The following is a 22,736-nucleotide window of genomic DNA, read 5'->3' as shown; positions in this document are numbered from 1 at the left end:
AAACAATCTATTATATCACATTATAAGAAATTATGAATTTTTTTATCTTTCCCAGTCAAACAGCTCTTCAAGAAATCAGTGGTAGCCGGGCGTGGTGGCGCACACTTGTAATCCCAGCATTCAGGAGGCTGAAACCTGGAGGATCGCAGTTCGCGGACAGCCTCAGCTCCTCAGTGAGGCCCTCTGCAACTCAGTGAGACCCAGTTTCAAAATAAAGAATGAAAACTAGGGCAGGGGGTGTAGCTCGGAGGTCGAATGCCCCTGGGTTCCATCCTCAGACCCGCAAAAAAAAAAAAAAAAAAGAAAAAGAAATCAGTGGTGCATGGTGGCTCATGCCTGTAATCTCAGTACTTGAGAGGCTGAGACAGGGGAATCAGAGGTTCAAGACCAGCCTCGCCAATCTAGCAAGACTCTCAGCAACCTAGGAAGGCCCTGTTTCAAAACAAAAAAATTAAAAGGGGCTGAAGTTGTAGCTCTGAGGTAGAACTCCCTTGGGTTCAATTCCTGCTATCACACATACACACCATACTACAGAGAGAGAGAGAGAGAGAGAGAGAGAGAGAGAGAGAGAGAGAGAGAGAGAGAGTCAATGGTATCAGATAATCATCTTGGAGGCATTTCCAAATCCCAGGTATTCCCAAAGTGACCTCCGTTGCTTTACCTATGCACCTCACTCTTGTCAATGTCACCAGGAGTTAAGTAATTATCAGATTATATCAAGATTTTCAGCCAGGTGTGGCGCATGCTTGTAATCCCTGCACTTGGGAGGTGGAGACAGGAGGATCGCACAGGTTCGAAGCCAGCCTCGCTGCCTTAAGAGACCCTGTTTCCAAATAAAAATATAAAAAAATAGGTGTCTGAAAGGGTAGCCCAGAGGTAGAAGGGTTTCCAGGAACCCCAGTACCACACACACAAAAAAAAAAATTTTCAAGTGCCAGTGGTCTTTATCTCCCCCATATCAAACATATTTTATGCATAATCCTTCAAAACATGGGATTCTAGCCTAAACAAAGAATATTCAACTGTTTCTACTTAAGAAAATATTTATACTCACAAGAGGCCAGTAGTGATTTATGTCATTTCACAAAAGATAAATGTTCTGTTATTAGCATTAATTTTTATATTAAATTAAAATATAATCAAAAGGCATTCTTTTTTTTTTTTTTTTTTGGTGGTGGTACTGGGGTTCCTGGAAGCCCTTCTACCTCCGGGCTACACTCCCAGACCTCTTTTTACATTTTTATATTTGGAAACAGGATCTCCTAAGCCAGAGCAGCTGGCTTCGAACCTGCGCGATCCTCCTGTCTCTGCCTCCCAAGCGCGGGGATTACAAGCGTGCGCCACCACGCCCGGCCTCAAAAGGCATTCTTGAAGCTTGACTATTAAGGAAGGATTTGGGGACATTGGTGTGCAGCTGTGCATTAGGGTATCATTGGTGTTTGGAACACACTTTCTACTGGATATGACTGTCCAATCCCTTTGTTTATCTCAAATTTAAAAATTAAGCTAGTTTTTCTATTAGGCACATGGATTAGAGGAAATCATGAAAAGAGAAAATAGTTGGCAAAAGATAAAACTCAAATATCAAGTGACATCTTAAATTAAATTGCTTTGAAATAACCTAATAAAAGGTTATTAACATTTATAACATTCTAAAGATCAAAAGCTCAGAATCCCACAACATTCTAATTAGCAAAGTTCAGTGCTTAGAAGGGAGATAAGCACTCAAGATTAAATTCACCTGAAGCTTCCAACCATGTCTACCTAACTGACCATTTGACTGAGTCTTGGTTTTCGCTTTCTCTGTAAGAATTTGACTGGCATTACTTTGGACAGTTATAGTTCCAGGTTATTTTCTAGACTCTCCACACATATGTTTAATGTGTACTACGAACTAGCAATGTTTCTCTCAAGTCAATTCATGGCAGTTTGTTTGCTATTAGAACTACATAATTAAATTTACACAGACAGAGAAAATATGAGTGTAGGCAGGGATTTGGGTTTCTATGAAAACCTACTTGAATATTTCAAAAAGAGTCAGTAAGAGCAAATCAGAGAAAGAATTATTGAATTGGGTATGAATGATGTATCTGTGAAAGAGTGGGAAATAGTCATACAAATCTGAAAAGATTCTTTTTTCAGAAAGCTTCCCAACTGTCACTTCTAACTTTGCTTTAAATAAACCCAAAGTGGTAGAAAGCCGACAAGCATTATAAGCCTGGTTTACTCAGAAAAGATGACTGAGCATTCAAATCAACATACCTATACTCAAAGGAAAAGCATTGACTTCTCATAAAGAGATTGACAAGTAACATAAATACTTAAAACATGGCTTTATTGTTTGCATGGATACCTTTTTAATTAAGTGATAAATTTGCTGAGCGATTGCATCAGATAGCATGGCTTTTACTACAGTCATTTCAAATAAACTTGATGCTCAGTATGAACAAGCTAACATTTCTACCAAAATCTTTGATATTTTTAGCCTTTGGATTTAAGGTCGTTGTCAATATACAATCATCTCCTCAGCCTCAACATGCTATCATACTGAGTAATTTCAGTATGTACATTCCAATAGAACAAAGGTAAGCGAATGCCTGGGGAAAACTCTCCACTTAAGCTCACCAAGTACTAAGTATGTGTGTGCCACTAGTACTCTAAACTATGTTGTGATATGAAACTAATGCACCAAAAATATATGTAAAAAATAAAGATGCTTTTATCTCTGAAAACTTTTATGCTTGTTCCCAACTAAGATGAATAAACTTATTAAATAACTTTTAATTATCTAAAATGAACCATATTCTATATCCCTAAAATGCTATAATTAGGGCAAAATTTCAAGAACTGATAATCAGTAGTTATATATATTCAACTCATTGCTGAACACCATCTATGTTTGTACATCTGTTTTTCAAAGTGTTCATTTTACACATGAGAAAATTAAGTTCAGAGATAGTAAATAATTTGTGCATGGTTCTTGTCTACGGTGTGATGGGCAGAGCCAGGATTCAGCCTCTGGTAGGATTCCCAGAGAATGTGTCACTTTAGTACTACTCAATATAAGGTCCCCAGATTCTTTAGAGCATTCAGATTTTACTTTTAAAACTTCCTCTGTATAGTTTTTAAGTCATTGGCTGTAATGTACAGTTACCTATTTTTTAAATACTAGCTGTTTCTTTACAAAATTTCTTCAGAACATAAAGGCATATATATTCTTTACTAATACAAAAGTACTTTCAGGGAAGAACATGGAGGGGATAATTCTGGGATTTTTGAGTCATTCTTACAAACATGAGCTCTGGGCCTTGGGCTCAGCATTGAGAATACAAAGGTGTCTGAGACCTTGTCATTGTCCTCCAGGAATACACGTCTGGGTGAAGAAGAAACAATTAAGCAGTTGCAACATGTTGCGATAGCAGGTCCATTAGAGATCTCTGCCAAACACTGTAGAGACAAGATGGTGGCCTGCCAGGGAGCAGCATGGGAGCAGTAGCTGTAATCTCCCCCACAGTGGAGTCTTTTGTTATTGGCATTGTTTACAGTTGCTGGTACACAGTGCTAATAAAAATCAGATGAAGCTGGTGTGGTGTTGCATGCCAGTGATCCCAGTATTTGGGAGGCTGAGACCAGGGGATCACAGGTTCAAGGATAGCCTCAGTAAGGTAGCTAGATCCTGCTTCAAAACAAAAAAATGAAATAAAATAAAAAATAGGGTTGGAGGTGTAGCTTGGAGGTAGAATATCCCTAGATTCAATCCCCAGTATCAAAAAAAAAAAAGGCAGATGACTTTTCATCTCTACTCATTGCATTCCCTACTACTACACTCTACAGAATGCATTTACTACCACCTCTACCCCTGTGTACCATCCCCACCACCTCTACCCTCCCTCCTCCAGGTCACTGTGAATCGGAACTAGATCTTGATAAATAGGAAAAACAATCCTCTATTTGAATAGACAAGGTAGTATTTTTTTTAATGTGAGGCATAACAAAGCAGAGGATACAAAAAGTAAAGTTGTTGTAAAGATGACCTGACATCAAGCCTGAATCTTAGCCTGAATGTCTGAGAAGTCTAAATCTTATCATCTAGGTAGTTGGAAGGCTGGATGGCCTGATCATCTCTAGAGTCCTAAGTTCAACTCTTGACTCAGCTATTTAGCTGCTGTTGATCTCAGTGTATGCAAATGTATGGGTTAAAGGAGAGGGTGGATGCTAAATGCCCTATGTCATACTTGGGAATGACTGGACAGTACACAAGAGTTTGTTGAAGGCGTTTAAACAGACGCATGATAAGATTAGATCTGTGGTTTAGAAAAATTACCCAGGCAACTGCATGGCGTCCGAAAGAAAAATAAATTTATTCCTACAAAAATACAGATGTGCAATGGGGAACATCTGAATTCCAGGTGGCAATTCAGATGGTATTTAAAGCAGGAGATAGATTCTATAGATATTTAGTGGAAGAAGATTAAATATTAGGGAGAAGAGAGAGCAGACATACTTAGCCATTTTTTAGCCAACCAACAGTCAAAATGATGACTCACATAGCCAATATGTACATAATGATTCCTTCTAGTCTGAACACCTCTCTTCATCTCTTAATGGGCAATAATGAGTGTTGATTAAAGGACTGGGTGGGGAACGGAGCACAGCAGTTCTGACTCAGCCTGAGCTGCTCTACGACCTGTGTCTCCGTTTCCTCACTCGTAAATAAGAACATACTCCCTCTACCCACTCACAGGATTTTGAAAAGAATAAAGAATGGTGCTGCCAATACTCTTGCAAATTTCATAGCCAGTGTTGAGTTAATAAGGAGGCCCTTGTCCACAGTTACACACAGTGTCGTTGTGGCAATTGAGTCATGGGAACTCTGTGCTATATTTGCCACTTTTCTCTGAGTCTGGAATAATTTCAAACTATTAAGTTAAAACAGTTAGAAAGGTGTGAAGGCCCCGGAAGCCCAAGGACAACTCTCAGTGGCTATTACCGGAGCTGGAGCTGCGGAGTGTCCACGCAGTTTTGGAATGGGCCCCCCCCAGCGGATTGAAAGGCTGCCCAGTGACACACTGACTCTTGAAAGCTCCTCTTTGGCAGCCGGCACCACTCTGCCCTGGCCAAACATCTCTTGCTTTTCGTGTAAGAATGACAATAAACAGCCAAATCAAACAGGAACTATCTGGCTTGTTTTAAAGAAGCCTTTGGAAAGCTGCTTCTTCTGGTTGCCATTTGTCATTGCCACCAAATCCTGAAGCTGTGTAGAAGGAAGACTGCCTTGTCATCCTCAGCCCAGCTCCAGGTACTTTTCTCCTCTGTTCTTTCATGCACTGTTGGAAGCTCCATGTGGAATTCTTTCTGGAATGACAATCTCTGGCCCAAGGAGGATGGAGATTTTTTTTTTTTTTCAATTGAAGATTGATGTTTAACAGCTCTCATTTTCTTTGGAACAGAAGGATTGTGTTTGTTTTGTTCATACTGAATATTGAACCAAGGACAGTTTGCCTCCCAGATACAATTCCAGTTCTTCTTTTTTTCTTTCTTTCTTTCTTTCTTTTTTTTTTTTTAAAACAGAGTCTTGCTAAATTACTGAGGGCTTTCTAAATTGCTAAGCCTGGTCTTGAACCTGTGATCCTCCTGTCTCAGTCTCTCAAGTGCTGGTAACATAGATATGGGCCACCATGCCCTACTTGAACAGAAGATTTTAAAGGTTTTGATTAATAGGATATATTGGTAGGAAACAAGATTGATATGTGTTGTTTATGCTGAGGGCAGAAGTTTGAACCCAGACAAATAAAAAAGTACATTCTGCATATTGAAGTGTTCCAGACCCTGTGCTAAGTAAGGACTTTCACCTATAGCCTTGTTTCCTTAAAAAAAAAAATACTACATATTACAGATGAGAAAGTAGAATCTGAGGAACGTGAAGAGACTTGCTAAGAATCTCTGCTTTTAGCCAGGCATGTTGGCGCACGCTTGTAATCCCCGCACTTGGGAGGCGGAGACAGGAGGATCACACAGGTTCAAAGCCAGCTTCGCTGGCCTAAGAGACCCTGTTTCCAAATAAAAATATAAAGAATAGGTCTGGGTGTGTAGTCCGGAAGTAGAAGGGCTTCCAGGAACCCCAGTACCACCAAAAAAAAATTTTAGAAATTTAAAAAAAGAATCTCTGCTCTTAGCAGAGTCTGTTTAAGTTCAAAATCGTCTTTTCTAGCCAACCTAATATATAACAATCAGTCCTGGGGAGATTTGGATAGTTCTTAAAATGAGAAATAAATATGTACAAACAGCCATGATCAAAAAAGGCTTTCATTGATGTGAAACTGTTCCAGGTGATCTGACTTAAAACCACAAAGAAATGATAGAGAAAATGTACCAATAAAAGCACACACACACACACACACACACACACACACACACACACACACACTGATAGAGAAATTATTTTAAAATACCAACAATGAAGCAGCGCCTTGCCCAGCACACATAATCGCTGGATTGCAATTCTCCTCACATACCCATGCAAAGGAAAGTCTTTCAAATAGAGCAAATACTCCATTAAATACTCAATTAAAACCACTTCCAGAACGTAAAAGAATGTGATGTAGGTCACACACATGATGTCAGAACTCTGAGTTGAATCGCATCAATGCAATGAAGCAGAAAAAAATAAGATTGAAACCAGTTGTTTGGCTTCATGTAGCTAAAACAACTGCCTGATTAGCTAAATTTTTCTCTTTTTAACTGGTTGTCATGGTGCTGTGCTGATAGAATCTTAGACTGAGCAGGCAGAAGACAACAAATTTGTGACATTCTGCCTTGACCCTTACATAGCAATTATATTAGGGCTGTCATTCTGGGATGGTGTGGAATTACTACAGTCTCTTAAAAATCCCAGGAATTTGAGAGAAATAAATAGAGGAGTCAGTGGAAGACCAGGTTTTAAATTATTTTTAAAAACTCAGTTTTATTATATCCAAATAGCATACATATTTAAAGCTCAGATATACATGAGCTCTGAAAATAAATTCAATTTAGAAAATAAAAAATGGCTTTGCATGTCAAAAACATGTAGCTATTTACTTGTACAAAACCCCATCACTTTACTCTGTCATAAACACCCTTTTTCTCAAAGAAAATAGCAATAATGACAGTCATTAATGTTTATTGGGCATTTAGAACATATCAGAAGTTTTACATGCATTTTCTCATATAACCTCTTTGCAACCTTTTGAGATAGGATCAAAGATGATTCCTATTTTACAAATAAAGATGTTGAGATAGTATATCTCCTGTCCAGCTCAAAAAGGGTGGAGCCTCTGTCCACCAGCCACATGGCCCTAAACCTAACTCTGCCCAGAATAGCTTCTAAATAAGCACCCTCGATGTTGGTGGGAATCCAAAACCAATTCTTCTTCATTCAAGTTTCTCATCCATCGCCAGCCCCTATTTCCAATCTCACTGAGACCAGAGGGCTCCTTCCAAATAAAGACTCAATGAGTGATGAGCAGTAAATACATTTAAAATGTAAAAATAAAGCCTGGAATTTAAAGCAGCTAAGCTGAAATGCCCAACTCAACATAAGGACGCTTTTTGTTCAGCACTAACATCTAGAATTTTAATCCATTCCCTCCATTTTTAAGAGATATATTTTTCCTTGTTTGCTGGAGCTATTAAAAGGAATTCTTCCAGGACTAGTACTGTTTTGTTGATCCTGATATTGTTGCTTTATACAACAAATGTTTAGAAAGCTCACCTTTCTTCATTCTCTCAGTTATGTTAGTAAGGAGATCGTGAGAATGCATTTAGAAGGGTGACAGTCTTTTTCTTCTTGCAAAAAAAATAATAATAAAGCAACGAGCCTGTGGATAATATTAGAAAACATAGCTGCTTAAACACCCAAGGAAACACAAAGAACAATGATTTTCTTCTAAGCCATGGAAATGTTCATTCCTAGGACCCACATTCAACTTGATGCTTTCTGAAACATATCCGGGTTAGGGTCTTGGAGAGACGGGCAGCGGCTGTGGAAGTCTCTCTTTAGTCTCTTTCCCCAGACACTACAGGAAAGATGTCAGTGATGCCGCGCGCTCTCTGGTGCTCTAGAGATGCAAAAGAGAATTAAATCAGTAAGCATACACTGCGGCTCCAGGACTCTGTGCTGTTTGCCAGAGGGGTTAAAAAGTGGAAGATTGACAACATATGTACCGTGTTTCAGTTGTTACAGCAAAGACTCATTATCTTAGAACACAAACCCTCGTGTTCATGACTTAAAAATAAAAGGAAAGGGGCGCTAACTTTTCATCTACAATGGGTTTGATAGATCACAGCACTGATTGTCCCTCCCCCCTGGATTATGAAGTAGAAAGTCAATATGAATATGTAATAGAGTTGTGTCTCCTTTTTTTTTTTTTTCCTTCTCTTTGGCAAACTGGTCTTTGCTCCTAATTCCCAGCAGTATCAATTAACAATGCATAATTTTAATAGAATGCTTGCAAGTACAGGATTCGTGCTGTAAAAATTAATTGTCTTGAGCTGATTTCCTGTAGACACCGTTAATCAATATTATGGCATCTCACAAGCAGCTGCTCGCCTTCCTCCCAGTGACTGGAGAGAGGGAGGAATGTGAATGAGGTGGCCACGTGATCTGCAGGTGTGGGGTGATATTTGAATTTCTAACAACTTGAAATAAAAAATCCTAGAAAGAAAATGAATAGTTTTGTTTTCTTCTTTTCAGTCTTTAGCTAAAGTTCTTTAGACATTTTCAGAGTGATCTAAATGAAATGCTTTAATTAAACAAGATGTGAAGACTTTTTATAACAATGAAACCTAAAATTCAATTCCTTATTTGATTCCAAACTTTCAAAATTATATCCCGTTATGTCAAGCATATTATATATACTTATTTGGCATATTCAGAAATAAGATGATACAGTATAATCACAAAGGGCAAAGGGTGTTATTTAAATCTCTAGATGAGTGTGCATATTAAAAAAAACAACATTCACTTGAGAATAAGAAAATAGGAGTTCTTTTTATTTTATTTATTTATTTTTTTGTGGTACTGGGGTTCCTGGAAACCCTTCTACCTCCAGGCTACACTCCCATACATACATACATATATATATATATATATATATATATATATGTATAATTTTTTTAAACAGGGTCTCATAAGCCAGCGAGGCTGGTTTCCAACCTGCGCGATCCTCCTGTCTCTGCCTCCCAAGCCCAAGGATTACAAGCTTGCGCCACCACGCCCGGCGAGTTCTTTTTTTAGTTAGTGCATTATAACTAAACATAATAGTGGGATTGATTGTTATATATTTATTAATACACATAATATAATTTGGTTAATTTCATTCTCTGGTATTTGCCACCTTCTACACAATTTTGAATAAAAGAACGCAAAAACTAACATCCCTTTTACAGGTCAAAGTTTCCTCATCTATACTGTGTGAGCGAGGAAGTAGTCACTAAAACCTAATTTTAAAGTTCCTTGATTGGAAAGCAAAGAGTTTTGAGCAATTCATACAATGATGCAAAACCTTGGGTCTCAGTGAAATATTTTTACACATATTCATTCATCAAATATGGAACACTGGGGCACGGTAGTTTTTTTACCTGTGCTGTCCAATGAGCATGTGTGACCACTGAGCACTTGAGAAGTGCTGCGTCTCAGACACATTGGATTGCAAAGACTTAGTGAGAAAAATAGAAGGCACAATATGCCAATAATCTCATACTGATTACATGTAGATATGATATATGTAAGACATTAAGTAAAATGCATCATCAAAATTAAATTTCATTGTCCTTTTTACTGCTTTTATACTTTCATTGGTGCAATGTAATTATGCATCATAATGAGATTCAAAGTGATGCAAACCTACATGTGCACATCACTTGCATTTTTCTCCATACATGCTCCCTCCTTTCTCTTTCCTCCCTCACCACACACATTAGTGAGAGAAGTAGAGATACTTGCCATGGACATAACTTTTTCTTGAACTGTTCCCTTTCTCAATCCTCCTATTTTTTTTTTAATTTTCTACAGTTTTTAACGTGGCTTGCATTTCATGACTATTGGAAAGCACTGATCTAGGCCCTGGCTGCTTCCATGCAAACAAAACAGACAAGCCCTCTCTTTAAGAGCATCCATTCCAATGTGGGCAAAGAGAATAAACAAACAAGTGAGTAATTTCAAATAGAAGTGCTCTGAAGATAATAAAATTGGAAATCGTGCGAAAATCTTTTTCTTCTGGGGATAGAACTCAGGGGTATTTGACCTCCGAGCTACACCCCCTGCCTTATATTTTTTATTCTTTATTTTTAAACAGGGTCTCTCTAAGTTGCACGGGGCCTCACTAAGTAGCTGAGGCTGTCCGCGAACCACGATCCTCAGGTCTCAGCCTCTCAAATGCTGGGACTACAAGTGTGCGCCACCACTCCCAGCTAGAATATTCTCCCTTAGATAGAATAGTCAGGAAAGCACTTTAACCAAGGTGACATTTAAGCTGAGACCTAGAGGATGAGTCATGGCAGCTCTACAGAGTTCCAAGAGAAGACGGACTCAAAAGGATGGACGAGGAAGTCCAAACACCATGAAGTAGGAACAGTCTTGGAATGCTTATTTTTTTCTGAGCCTTGAAATACTTACATTTTTAACACAGCATTTACCTGACTCCATAATGTATTTATGGGGCATTAAAGCATTGTTTAAGGAACTGCTATATATCTTACCTCATTTATTCTTTGCAACTACTGTCTCTTTATATAAAGCTGTGGCACAATGTCCATTATACTAATGAAGAAGTGGCCCTCGGGGCATTTGAGGGAACTGCCCGAGGATGTGTAACACGTAAGAGACAGTGGACACTGAAACCCCTGTCCTCACACCTCAGATCCAGGGCATTTTCCCCAAGGCTATTCTCTCTTCTCTCCACTCAAAGTACACAGGCTAAATAAGAAAGACTTCCCAGCAGATGTGTGATGTCTTTGCCACTCTTACCGGACTGTTCTTTATTGCTCGGTGGCTCACAGAAGGAGTGAGTTTGGAGAAATTCAATCATCACCACTGAATATTTGACAAATTGGAGACACATGTTTGCCCTTAGGCAGCATAGGTTACTAGACAACATTGTTCTTTTTTTTTAGAAAGGAAGAAACTCATAATCCCCTTCCCTCTTCCTCTCTGCCTTTCATTATTGAACGTTAATCTTATTCGTAACATTTGTTGGATGCTTAGCAAGCTTTTTTTTGTTTGTTTTTGGGGATTTTTTTTTCTTGATCTGAGATTCTATATGACCTTGGGGAGAGAGCTGAACAGTAAAGATCTGGAGAGCAAGGGAAGCTGGCTTTGAATCATCTCAGTTCTACTATTTACACACTGTAAAGTCCTGAATTACATAATCCTGACACACTCTTAAATCTCAGTTTCTTCACATGTTGAAGGGGCATGAAATTTTCTGTTTGGGGGTTTATTATAAAGGTTAAACTGTAGGATCTGAGAAAAGTACAGAGTGATAAAGCATGTTGCAGCCCTTTTGATCCATGCATGTTCTATAATTCTAGGTGTGAGGACACTCTAAAAGAAGCTATATTGCTCTCTTTATCTGGAAAATCTGTAGCCTGGCTGCTTGAACATGTTAAGGTCCTTGGGTGTCCAAGGGTTAAGTAAAAAATGATTTATTCTTTATCCTGGAATATCACTAATATTTTTCTGTAAATTAGAATTTCCTATCATGTTCGAATCAAATCTGTTCTCCATCAGATATCACTAGAGCAATGAGAACGTTGGGAAGAAGAAAATATCCTGACCCCTTTTATTGTATCTAAAGAAAAACTTCTTTTGTGGGGAAAAAAAATCCCAGATGTAATCATAAGCTGAAGCAGCTTCTGAAAACAGAACCACTGGTTTACTTGAGATTCCAAACGGAATGTCTTAATACCTTCAAATAGCAGTGGCTTCAGCCTTTGGTGTACAGCTCTTTTACCACAAATGGAGCTTACAGCTTGAAGGTCTCAAGTGGTGTCCTGTTTAGGCTATGATGTAAACTGCTAAGTCTGGCTTCTGGAAAATGTCTCACAACTTCACAAGGATTAAAACCAGAGTAGTCAGATGGGACATTTGCGAAACATGAAATTACTGGGAATGGGAGTGGACAGGGAAGGTCACAGAGATATCAGCCTCAAACATTTTTATACCGATAGGCTAATAGAACACGTGAAGTATTTCCTAGATAGTAGTGATTCTACTTCCAAAAATGTGGACAGACTATCATCAGAAAAACTCCAAATCAATTTTGGGCAAGAGTTGGAATTTTTTTCCCTCATTTCTAATTGTGTGAATTGTCTCAATGAGCAAGTTTTCCTATCTTGGGGAAGCATGTAAACTTGTTCAAGTTCCAGAACACTTACTCCATCCAAATGCCTGACACTACCTTTAGTTGACTGCCAAAATATTTTTTCTATTTTTTTAAATTCTAAATCAGAGTCAATCCATTGCCCACAGGTGGCTTTTTTTATAATTATTCCAAACTTTCCTGCAAGCATTTAATTGAAGTTGGGACATGAGATGAGAAAAGGATCTTTTATTTATTTACAGGGAATTGTGGAAGAGCTGACATTTGAGAAATACTTTAAAATGAACATAAAAATAATCATAGCCAGGCGTAAGTGCACAGTATGGCACATGCTTGTAATTCTAGTGCTTGGGAGACTGAGATAAGAGGATTGCGGGTTCAAGGTCAGCCTCATCAGCTTAGGGAGACTCTGTTTCAAAATAAAAAAGAATAGTCATATGAGGCACTGTGGAAAGAGGCCATACTTTCCACTACCCTCAGGACTTCATCCTGTCATTAGGAGAGTTGAATTGGGTAGACTGTAGATAACCTTTAAGAAAACCTTGGCATCCTTCCCTTGAGCTTTTCCCAATCTCCTTTTACTGATGTCTCATAATAGAGAAGGGTGGGCAGTGATTGTTCCAATTTCCTAGGAGTTTTGCAAACTCTCCCCTTAAATATTTTCATATACATAAATCTTGAACTTTCTATTTACAAAGTACAACAAAGATCTGGTACTATATTCTGTTATGAACCAGTATATTCTTGGTACAATCTTTTTAGATGGAGCAACAGAGTTTACAGGGAGTATGTTAAAAGACCCACTTGCTTCTCAGGAGTGTACACAAACACCAGTTCACTTAGAATTCAGACTTTATATTCTAAGTAGAACATCCCATCTGTATTTTTAGTTGCAACTTAGTATTAAAAGACATGTACCTTTCATTTTTTCTGAAGTCTCCCCTTGTTTTTATGTCCACCTTCTATATTTCCTTTTCCTTCTAATACTTCAACATGATTGGCCCTTATATGAATAGTATTATTGAGAAAAACCTTAGCTAAACCTTCTATCAGATTTGTCTCCCTCAAAAGTGAAGATCTGGAGCATGGAAGAGATTGCTCAATAGACCTGGCTTGGGCCATAAACCTTGCAATTTTGCTTCCAGCCAGCTATGGATTTCCTGTCATTTCACATCTTTATATTCAGTTAAAATACCTTAAAATAATTTTCAAGGCAATCCAAAAAAGGTCAGGGGCTATGACAAGGAGACAGAGTATGACTCAGACCTAGAAAGAATCTTATAGTTCATCTAGTCCTATCTCAACATTTTCTTTTAAGTAAATGGGGCCCAAAGAGATGACAGCTTGTCCAGTGCACTCTGCCTATAAGGCCAGGGCTCAGGAACACAACCCAAATCTCATGACTTCCAGGCTAATGTTCTTTCCCACTATCCAATTTACGAACCCCAGAAATAGCTTAGACTCTTATCCTAAGACTAGTGTCCAGCTGTCCATGTCACAAAAATTTGGATGACAGCCCTGTGAGCTAAAGAGACCGCTGCTCCCACTGTGAGGAAAACTGGGTTCAAGTTTCATTGCACCATCCCAGGAAACAACCAGCAACATCTCCCAACTCCTGCTTTCTGTTTAAGTCAAACAAGGCTTAAACCTGCTTTGGTATCCTCTATGAGATATTATGAAAAGACCATAAAGAATGTGAAATTGCGAGGGGCAGTGTTAAGTGCACCAATCCTCAAATTCCACCAACTGAAAGACAGATTCTGAGAGCTTTGGACAAACCTCTAAGGGGAAGGGACACAGCATCTAAGAATTCCTCCATCCAGCCGAAGGCAAATGGCAGCTCTGGAGAGGGATAAAGGCCAAAGAAAGGAAGAAAGAGAAAACAGTCCTATGATACCATGTCATTAGAATGACCAACTGTTATAGTGCTGAAAGTCCCATGCTCCAGAAAAAAAATCTTGGTCCCAAGTCTACTGCGATGGCTGGTCACCTTAAAACATCATACTTTTCTCAAACCTACTGTTGGAATCACTCAAACATTTCAGGAAATTAAAAATGTTTAAGAACTGTTCAATCACCAGCTGTGTACTTTATATTATCCTTCTCTGAGTTCAGGAATAAGAGGTCAAAAAACATTGACTGACTGTCATTGGTTTCTTCTCCAACTATAAACAGCGGGAAAATATCAGCAAGCCAGAGTGGGTGAGTCCAGAGGCTCTTTCTAAGAAGATTAAAAAGCATCAAAGAATTCTATTTATAGCATTCTGTCCTACCCAGCCAACTAAAGGCCCGCAACATGGCAATCTGGATACGAAGGTTAAGAAGCTTGTCAAAGCTCAATAGCCCACATGTTATTTAATATTACATCTCTCCTCCTCACTCTTCTGAAAATGACTGCGAACCACAGCCACCAATTCCTGACAACATGAAATATCTCTAACATCTATTGTTAAATGTGCACTTTGGAAATGCAAGACAATGAAAGCCATTGTTTCAAGTCTACTTTATTCTAATTGGCTTTTTTCTGGTCAAGGCCCTTAGACTATAAGTTCTTTGGCCAAGAGTGGAAAGAGTGTCACACTCAATATTCTAAACTATTCGTCCCAAGTTCTGAATTAGGAACGGGCAGTTCGCCCGAATATACACCAATTCTGAGAGTTTCTGAAGAGGCAGTTTTGCGGTGGGAAGAATAACTTCTTTAGAACCGAGTGCAGAAAGCATACCAAGGTAAATGAAAGGCTTTGGAAAATTTCTGGTGTGCAACCACATTTGTAGTTTTCACCAAAATATTTATTCTGGTTCTTTGTCTCTCTAGAGCAGATTTTTGAACGTATGGCCTGAGGACATTTTTCTCTATCTTTCCATTTCACTCACCATCTTGTATTCCAGTTTTGTAAGGAGAAACATATAAAAATGATGGGTGTACATTTCCCTTCAAAATATAGAAAAAAATTAGAAAAATGAAGCACACTAACCAGTGACACTGCTAAAGAATTTATATTAAAGGCATGTGATGAACTCTGTTGGCATACACACTACAGGATGTAGTGGAGGTTTTGTCCAGCTGTATTCTTTCTACAATTTTTTGAAATCATACACAATTATGCTGCATGGAGCTAAAAATAGTTTTAAATTCCGATGAGGTATAAAAGCAAGATAAAATGACAGGCATGGTACTTACTTCCATACCTTCAAATCTCCTTGAGAAAAATTATATATATATATATATATATATATATATATATATATATATAATCAGAGTGGATTACTGGCCATGATGGGGATAGGTCAAAAAGTACCTATTTGCCTATGTAAACATCCAGTGGATTAAAAAGACTCTAAGAAAAACATAGTCTGTCTTTAAAAATAAATCCCATAACTTATGCACTATGCATTTCATCATCAGCCATGTGTGATATGCCTTGAAAAAAGGTTCTCTGGTATTTTGTATTTACTAAAATAGCTTATCTATCACTTCTTTCTTTTTTTAATTAATTTTTTCATATTTTATTTTATTTATATGTGGAACATATTGAAAATGGTGTACATTTAGATTGTGCTTCATGCCCTCTCCCCCCCCCACTTCCCTTCCCCCCTTCCAATAATGAGTGTCCAGGTTAACCATGTTATATTCATACTTTTGCACATATTTGGATGTAGCTCCTCCATTGACCAACCTCAGCTTTCTCCCTCTCCTATCCTTCCATTCTAGCTTTGCTGAGATTTCCCCTCCATCATCTGGAGTCCCTCTGGTATTACCACTACTCCCTAGCTTGGGCATATTAGAGAAAACATACGTCCCTTCTCTTTCTGTGCTTGACTAATCTCACTTAACATAATGTTCTCTAGTTCCTTCCATCTTCTTGCAGATGCTAATATTTTATTCTTCTTTATAGCTGAATAGAATTCCATTGTGTGTATTTCCCATAATTTTGCAATCCATTCATCTGTTGATGGAGACCTAGGCTGGTTCCATATTTTGGCTATTACAAATTGTGCTGCTATCAACATGGGTATGCATATGTTACTGTAGTTCTCTGATTTCAAGTTCTTTGGAAAGATACCCAGGAGTGGTGTAGCCGGTGAGATAGCATCAAACTAAAAAGTTTCTTCTCATCAAAAGAAGCCATCAAGAACCTAAAGAGAAAGCCTACAGAATGGGAGAAGATCTTTACCAGCCACCACTCTGATAGGGGGCTAATATCCAGAATATACAAAGAGCTCAAAATACTCCACACTAGCAAAACAAATAACTCAGTCAAGAAATAGACACTTCACAAAAGAAGAAAGCCGGGTGTTGGGGCGCACGCTTGTAATCCCAGGATTTGGGAGACTGAGACTGGAGAATCACGGTTCGTGGACAGCCTCAGCTGCTTAGTGAGGCTCTCTGCAACTTAGTGAGACCCTGTTTCAAAATAAAAGAATAAAAAATGGGGCAGGGGGTGTAGTTCGGAGGTCAAATGCCCCTGGGTTCCATCCCCAAACCCGCAAAAAAAAAAAAAAGAAGAGATACAAGTAGCCAATAGATACATGAAAAGATGTTCAGCATCACTAGCCATCAGGGAGATGCAAATCAAAACTATGCTGAGATTCCATCTAACCCCAATCAGAGTGGCAAACATAAAGTAGTCAAATAACAAATCCTGGCAAGGATGTGGGGAAAGAGGAACTCTTTTACACTGTTGGTGGGAGTGCAGACTAGTTCAGCCGCTATGGAGATCAGTGTGGAGACTTTAGAAAACTGGGAATAGATCTATCACTTATTTCTTTGTATGAAGACATGTATGTATTCTGGGCTTGTGTTTTTCCTATCTCTCTATCCTACCTCATACTAACAGCACTAGCTACATAATGAGAGTACTTACCTGTACAAAATCCTATATTAATTCAATAAACTTAGTTAATATTAAGAGAAGTAGATACTATTTTTCTCTTCATGGCCCAGATGAGAGAATTGAGCGCAAAAGGCACAAGGGACTTCCACAAGGTCACAGAGTTAGTAAGTGCCAGAGCCATTTTTCAGTCCCAAAGAGTCCAGCCATACTCTTCACCACCATGTCTCCAGCTGTGCCAACTGTTGGCTCTTGGATGCCTTGCTGACTTTATTCTGGTCTGTTTGTCTGAGGAATTCCTCCCTGCTGGCACTGTCTCATCTTTACTCTTTGAGCCTACAGGAGACAAGACTTCTGGGGCTGCCTCTTATTATGATACCTTGAGCTTCACCTCATCTGGCTCTGAATGTTTACCTCTAAAACAAGAGTGTGCAATTGACTGACATTTGCCAAAGCTCCTATTACAAAACATAAAATGAAAAAAGGGTTTTGTGTTTAAATTCATATGAAAAATGCTGAAAACTATGCTCTTTTTTGAAGATGCTCAGGGTACATTGATATCCAACAATTTCTGAAAGTCATGTATAAAAATAAACAAAACATGCTTAAATTAGTTTAACCCAATAATGTGACCACAAACCTTTGCCACCAAATAACACTTTGCAAGCATTGCACACAGAAGTGGTGCTCCAGCAAATGGGCTTTGGAAAGTGCTGGAGATTACTTCTATTGTCTCTTCCAATTCTAGTATTTTTTGTTTTGTTTTGTTTTGTTTTTGGTCGTACTGGGGATGGAACACAGAGGCCTTCTACCTCTGAGCTACACTCCAAGATCTATTTTATATTTTATTTGGAAACACAGTCTCGCTAAGTTGCTGAAAGCCCCACTAAGTAGTTGAGGCTGGCTTTGAACCTGCGTGATCCTCCTGTCTCAGCCTCCCAAGAGCATGGATTACAAGCATGCACCACCAAGCCCATCCAATTCTATTTTTTTGTGTGTGTGGTACTGGGGTTCCTGGAAGCCCTTCTACCTCTGGGCTACACTCCCAGACCTATTTTTTATACTTTTTATTTGGAAACAGGATCTCGTAAGCCAGCACACGTTGCTGGCTTCAAACCTGCGTGATCCTCCTGTCTCTGTCTCCCAAGTGCGGGGATTACAAGCGTGTGCCACTACGCCTGGCTTAAGCCCAGCCAATTCTAGTATTTTGACTCTGATCAGTGAGAAATAGAAAATCATGGGATATGTGACTGTGCTAGCCAGCTTTTAATTGCTGTGACCAAATACAAGAGGAAAAATACTTTAAAAAGGTTTATTTGGGCTTACATTTTCAGTTCATTGTCAGCTGGTTCCATTGCTTTCAGGCCTGAAGCAGAGCAAGAGAGAAGAAGGAATCAGGGATATGAAATACCCTTCCAGGCCAGGTCCCCAATGTCCTACCTTGTCAAGCTAGGCCTCACCATCTATAACCATTAAATATGAATTCCCTCATAAACTAATCCATTGATAAGGTCAGACCCCTCAAAATCCAATAAACTCCCCTAATCCCCATCTCTGGACATCGTTGCTGTGGGGAACAAGCTTTCAAGATACAGCCTTTGGGGGACATCCTAGATCTAAACCATAACAGTGACCAAAAAGTCAAGTAATAGCATTATCTTGTGTTAACTAACATTTCTTATACAATTATAGCAAGAACCACGATTCAGGATGGAGTCTTTGGCTGCTTTATTAACATCTATGGAGGAGGGGGAGCTTTGGGGATGAAATAACTGAAATTCATCCAAATTTCTTTTTTAAATGAGGCTGGAGGTTACTGAGATTTCACAAGAACCTATTAATTGCCTTCCTGGAATCATGATTGTGACAAGGGGTTATACCAGATGCTCCTAAATATAATGAGACTAATTTGTAAATGTTCCCATAATGCACTAATTCTGAAGGAGCTCACTGTCAGGGGAAAGTTTCTCCTGACCTCCGTTAATGACCTCCTTACATCGTGAAGCATGAAGATTGATAGATCTTGCAATTTTATTCCTGTTAATTTAACTGCAGATGCTATTCTTGGGAAATATGGTAATCATGAGATTTGAAATATTGATAGGAGTCTATAGGACAGCAGTAAAGAAAGAACGGTTTTTAACAGACTGTGAAGGAACCTACAGCTTGTTAAAGAAAACTGGCTACAGCTCAAAAATGCATGGAAAACTGACAGAGTGGGAGGCATTAGGAAGAAGTCAGAGAAGTAACGATAAGATTTGTATTTATGAAGTCAGCTATGCCAAGTGAGCAATGGGAACCACTGTGGTTGAGTATAGAAGGGAAGACATACACAGCAACAGAGACACCAAGAATATTAGAAAAAATTTTAAAATCACATGTTTTTTGTACCGTTTTACCACCCCAAAATGCACAGTTCAGAATTGTTGGCCAAACTCCTGATTTCGACGTAGCTTAGCCTGGTAAGATGATAGACTCACCAGTCGCCGGCAGCTTGGAAGAATATTTACTGCTGAACCCCACATGTCATCTGGACTCAGTTTCTCTCATTCTGCCACCATACTGGTTCCTGTGACATCCGTGTATTAGAACATCTGGTAGTCACATTAGGAAATTCAACAGCACAACCCTCCAGGCTATGAAATAAAAGGCCTCAGAGTGTAAGGAAATGCATTTTGTACAGAACACGTTTCTTTTAGATGTCATCAGCAGAGGCTGTTGTTTTCTTTAACCTGGACCTCACCCATGAAGTACAGAGAAACAGTGACATTCAGACAAGAAAATATTTTTTTTTTATTGGTGCTTTGTAATTATGCATCATCATATGGCTCAGAGTGACAGAAATATACACGCAGACAGTATTCTTTGTGTGTTTCTCTCTGGGTCTCTCCCCAGTTCCCCCCTTCCCATTGATAATATTTACATTGATACAGATGACTTCTTATATGAACAAAGGATTATTTGAATTGTTTCCATCATCAGACCTCCCCTTTCTCCTCCCTCCCTCCTCCACAGCTTGTCATTTTCAGGCAAAAAAAAAAAAAAAAAAAAATATATATATATATATATATATATATATATATATATATATATATATATATCGACAATTATCAGTTAAATTCCTGCCATTCACTGAGTAGCATATTATTATCACTATGTCAGAGAAGAAGAAACCAAAACAGAGATGTTAAGAAAGGGGATCAACCAGCTCAAGTCTGGGAAGTCACCACTGGAACCAAGAGTCTACAGTCTGTAAGTTTTCATTACTTCCTCTGAAATCTTCATCTCTAGAACCTAAACACAATGAAGGTCCAGTAAGCTATTTTTCCATCTCAATTTACCCATTTCTATTGACTATCTTGGGATGAAAAAAATAGGAAAGTAAAGCAGAATATGAGTCATGAATATAGAGAAGAAAATAATGGTGGCAAAAAAAACCAACAGTCAAACTGGTCATTACAGACCCCAAATCTATATGGCGGAAAACGCCAGGGTTTGAGCTTTTTGAGAAAATGCAAGAAACCTATGAATGGTTTATATGTGCTTATAAGTAAAGAAATAAAATGATGTATCTAAAAATTAAACACCATAACACAAAGAGACAAAAATATTGAACTATAAGTCTAGGGGGTTTGGGTCTTCACCTGGTCAGCTTTTCTTGGGCTCTATGTGACCATGACCAAATCACTGAAACTGCCTTGTGCCTCTGATATTGAGTGCCAAATAATGAACATTCCCTCCAACTTCTGTCTCTGACTTCAACCTTTATTCATAGCTAAAATATATTTAAACCAAATGGCTGAGCTAAGGTTTGAGAAAGTCTCCTTTCAGACAGCAGACAAGACAGCATCCCCTGGTTTCTGTTAGCCAGCAGCTATGCTCAGCAGCACAATAAGCCCCTTGGATCTTGACCAAAAATTTTCATTTTTCCAAGTTCTCTGAGATAACAGAGCACCTGTCTGTCTGCCATGCCTTTGGGGCCACAGATTATACAAGAATGGCAGAGAGAAGTGCTCACAGGGCCGGAAAAATGAAGCCCAAGGCGCCATGACATCCCAGAGCTTTCTGAAACCCAAAACTCCCACTCCTATAATAGAATCCAAATACTCACTCTGCATACCAGAACTCACAATAAATAAAGTCGATAGACTATTTTTGTCAATCTATTTTTCTTTGAGATTTGAATGTCTTGGATTCCATATTAAAGGTTTTCTTTGTTCCTTTGTAAAAGACATTGCCTGACAAGCACAGAGAAAAGTATAGTGACATGTTTTTATAGAACATATCACCAAAGCCTTATTATGAAGCTGGAAGCATTAGGTTTTTGAATATATATTTTAAATAAATAGAAAAGTAATGATGGGCTCCCAACAATTGTAAAATTAGAGGTTCCAACATTATTCTAACAGATGGCTTCCTGCTTTGTGTTATCATGTTCAAGTTAGCAACAGTCTTCATTATACAGAGATATTCTTCATTGTGTGATCTTCATAATAGGGATTAAGGAAAGGATATAAATGCAGTAATTTAGCAGATCTTATTGTCGGAAAGTGCTCATTTGCCTCTAACTTGCAGCATGACTCTCTTGCTTAAAAAATGTTTTCCCGCTGTTTTGTAACAGCAGGGAGAATACAACACATTGTTGTTAAGGTTGTTGATTCTAACTGGCTTTCATTAGGTATAAAGACCCATAAAGAATCAATAAATACTTTGTGTTTTTTCTAAAGAGCATTCAAGGGTGGGTACCATTAATGTGTTCATTGTGTCCAAACAGTCTTAGCCCAAGAGGAATAATGAGGAAAAACATGAAAAGAAAATGGAAAATACTCTATGTTAGTGATGCTTGCTATTAAATAAAGCATTTCAAGTCAATAACTTGCTTACTACTTACAGGCTGGCAGGATATTCAAAAAATTCCCTTACATAACTGGCCATCGATGTTTAATGAGATTTTTCTGCACAAATATTACTAGTCCCCAATGGAGCTATTAGCTGTTCATGGCAACTGTCCATCCTGATCATCTATGCTAGGCTTACCCATCCCTGCACCATGAGGCTGAGCTAATTTCTTTTCTAAATGCTACAGCATCTTTAGTTCTATCACAGCTTTGTTCATCAACTCTACAATGCTTAAGATAATGCAGCGAACACATTAGGTGCCCAATTAGTGTTTCTTATATGGAAATTAATTCAAATAACTATTTCATTTTCTTAAAAATGTTTGTAATAAACACAAATTTATAGAAATACCATCTATGAAAACTGGGCAAAACAATAAACTTACTGTATTTTACTCTGTTTTTAAGGTCATAGATCCTTTTCCAAATTGACAAAAGTAATAGACTCTCTCCCCCACAAAAAAAAATCACAAATGCATATACAAATTTTATATTACATCAGCTGCAGGTGGTAAAACTTCTAAATCATTTGATTCAAGTTTAGAAATAGCTGCCCTCCCAAAGCAATAAAATGATTATGGAAGCTGGTAATACACAACGCTTAATTTTAGTGATTTGTACTAGACCAGATTTGACAAATAGTA

The sequence above is a fragment of the Muscardinus avellanarius genome (genome assembly GCF_963383645.1).
Source record: "Muscardinus avellanarius genome assembly, chromosome: 4".
In the NCBI taxonomy this organism is placed as follows: domain Eukaryota; kingdom Metazoa; phylum Chordata; class Mammalia; order Rodentia; family Gliridae; genus Muscardinus; species Muscardinus avellanarius.
The sequence above is the reverse complement of the archived record's forward strand: the minus strand, read 5'-3'. Positions refer to the sequence as shown.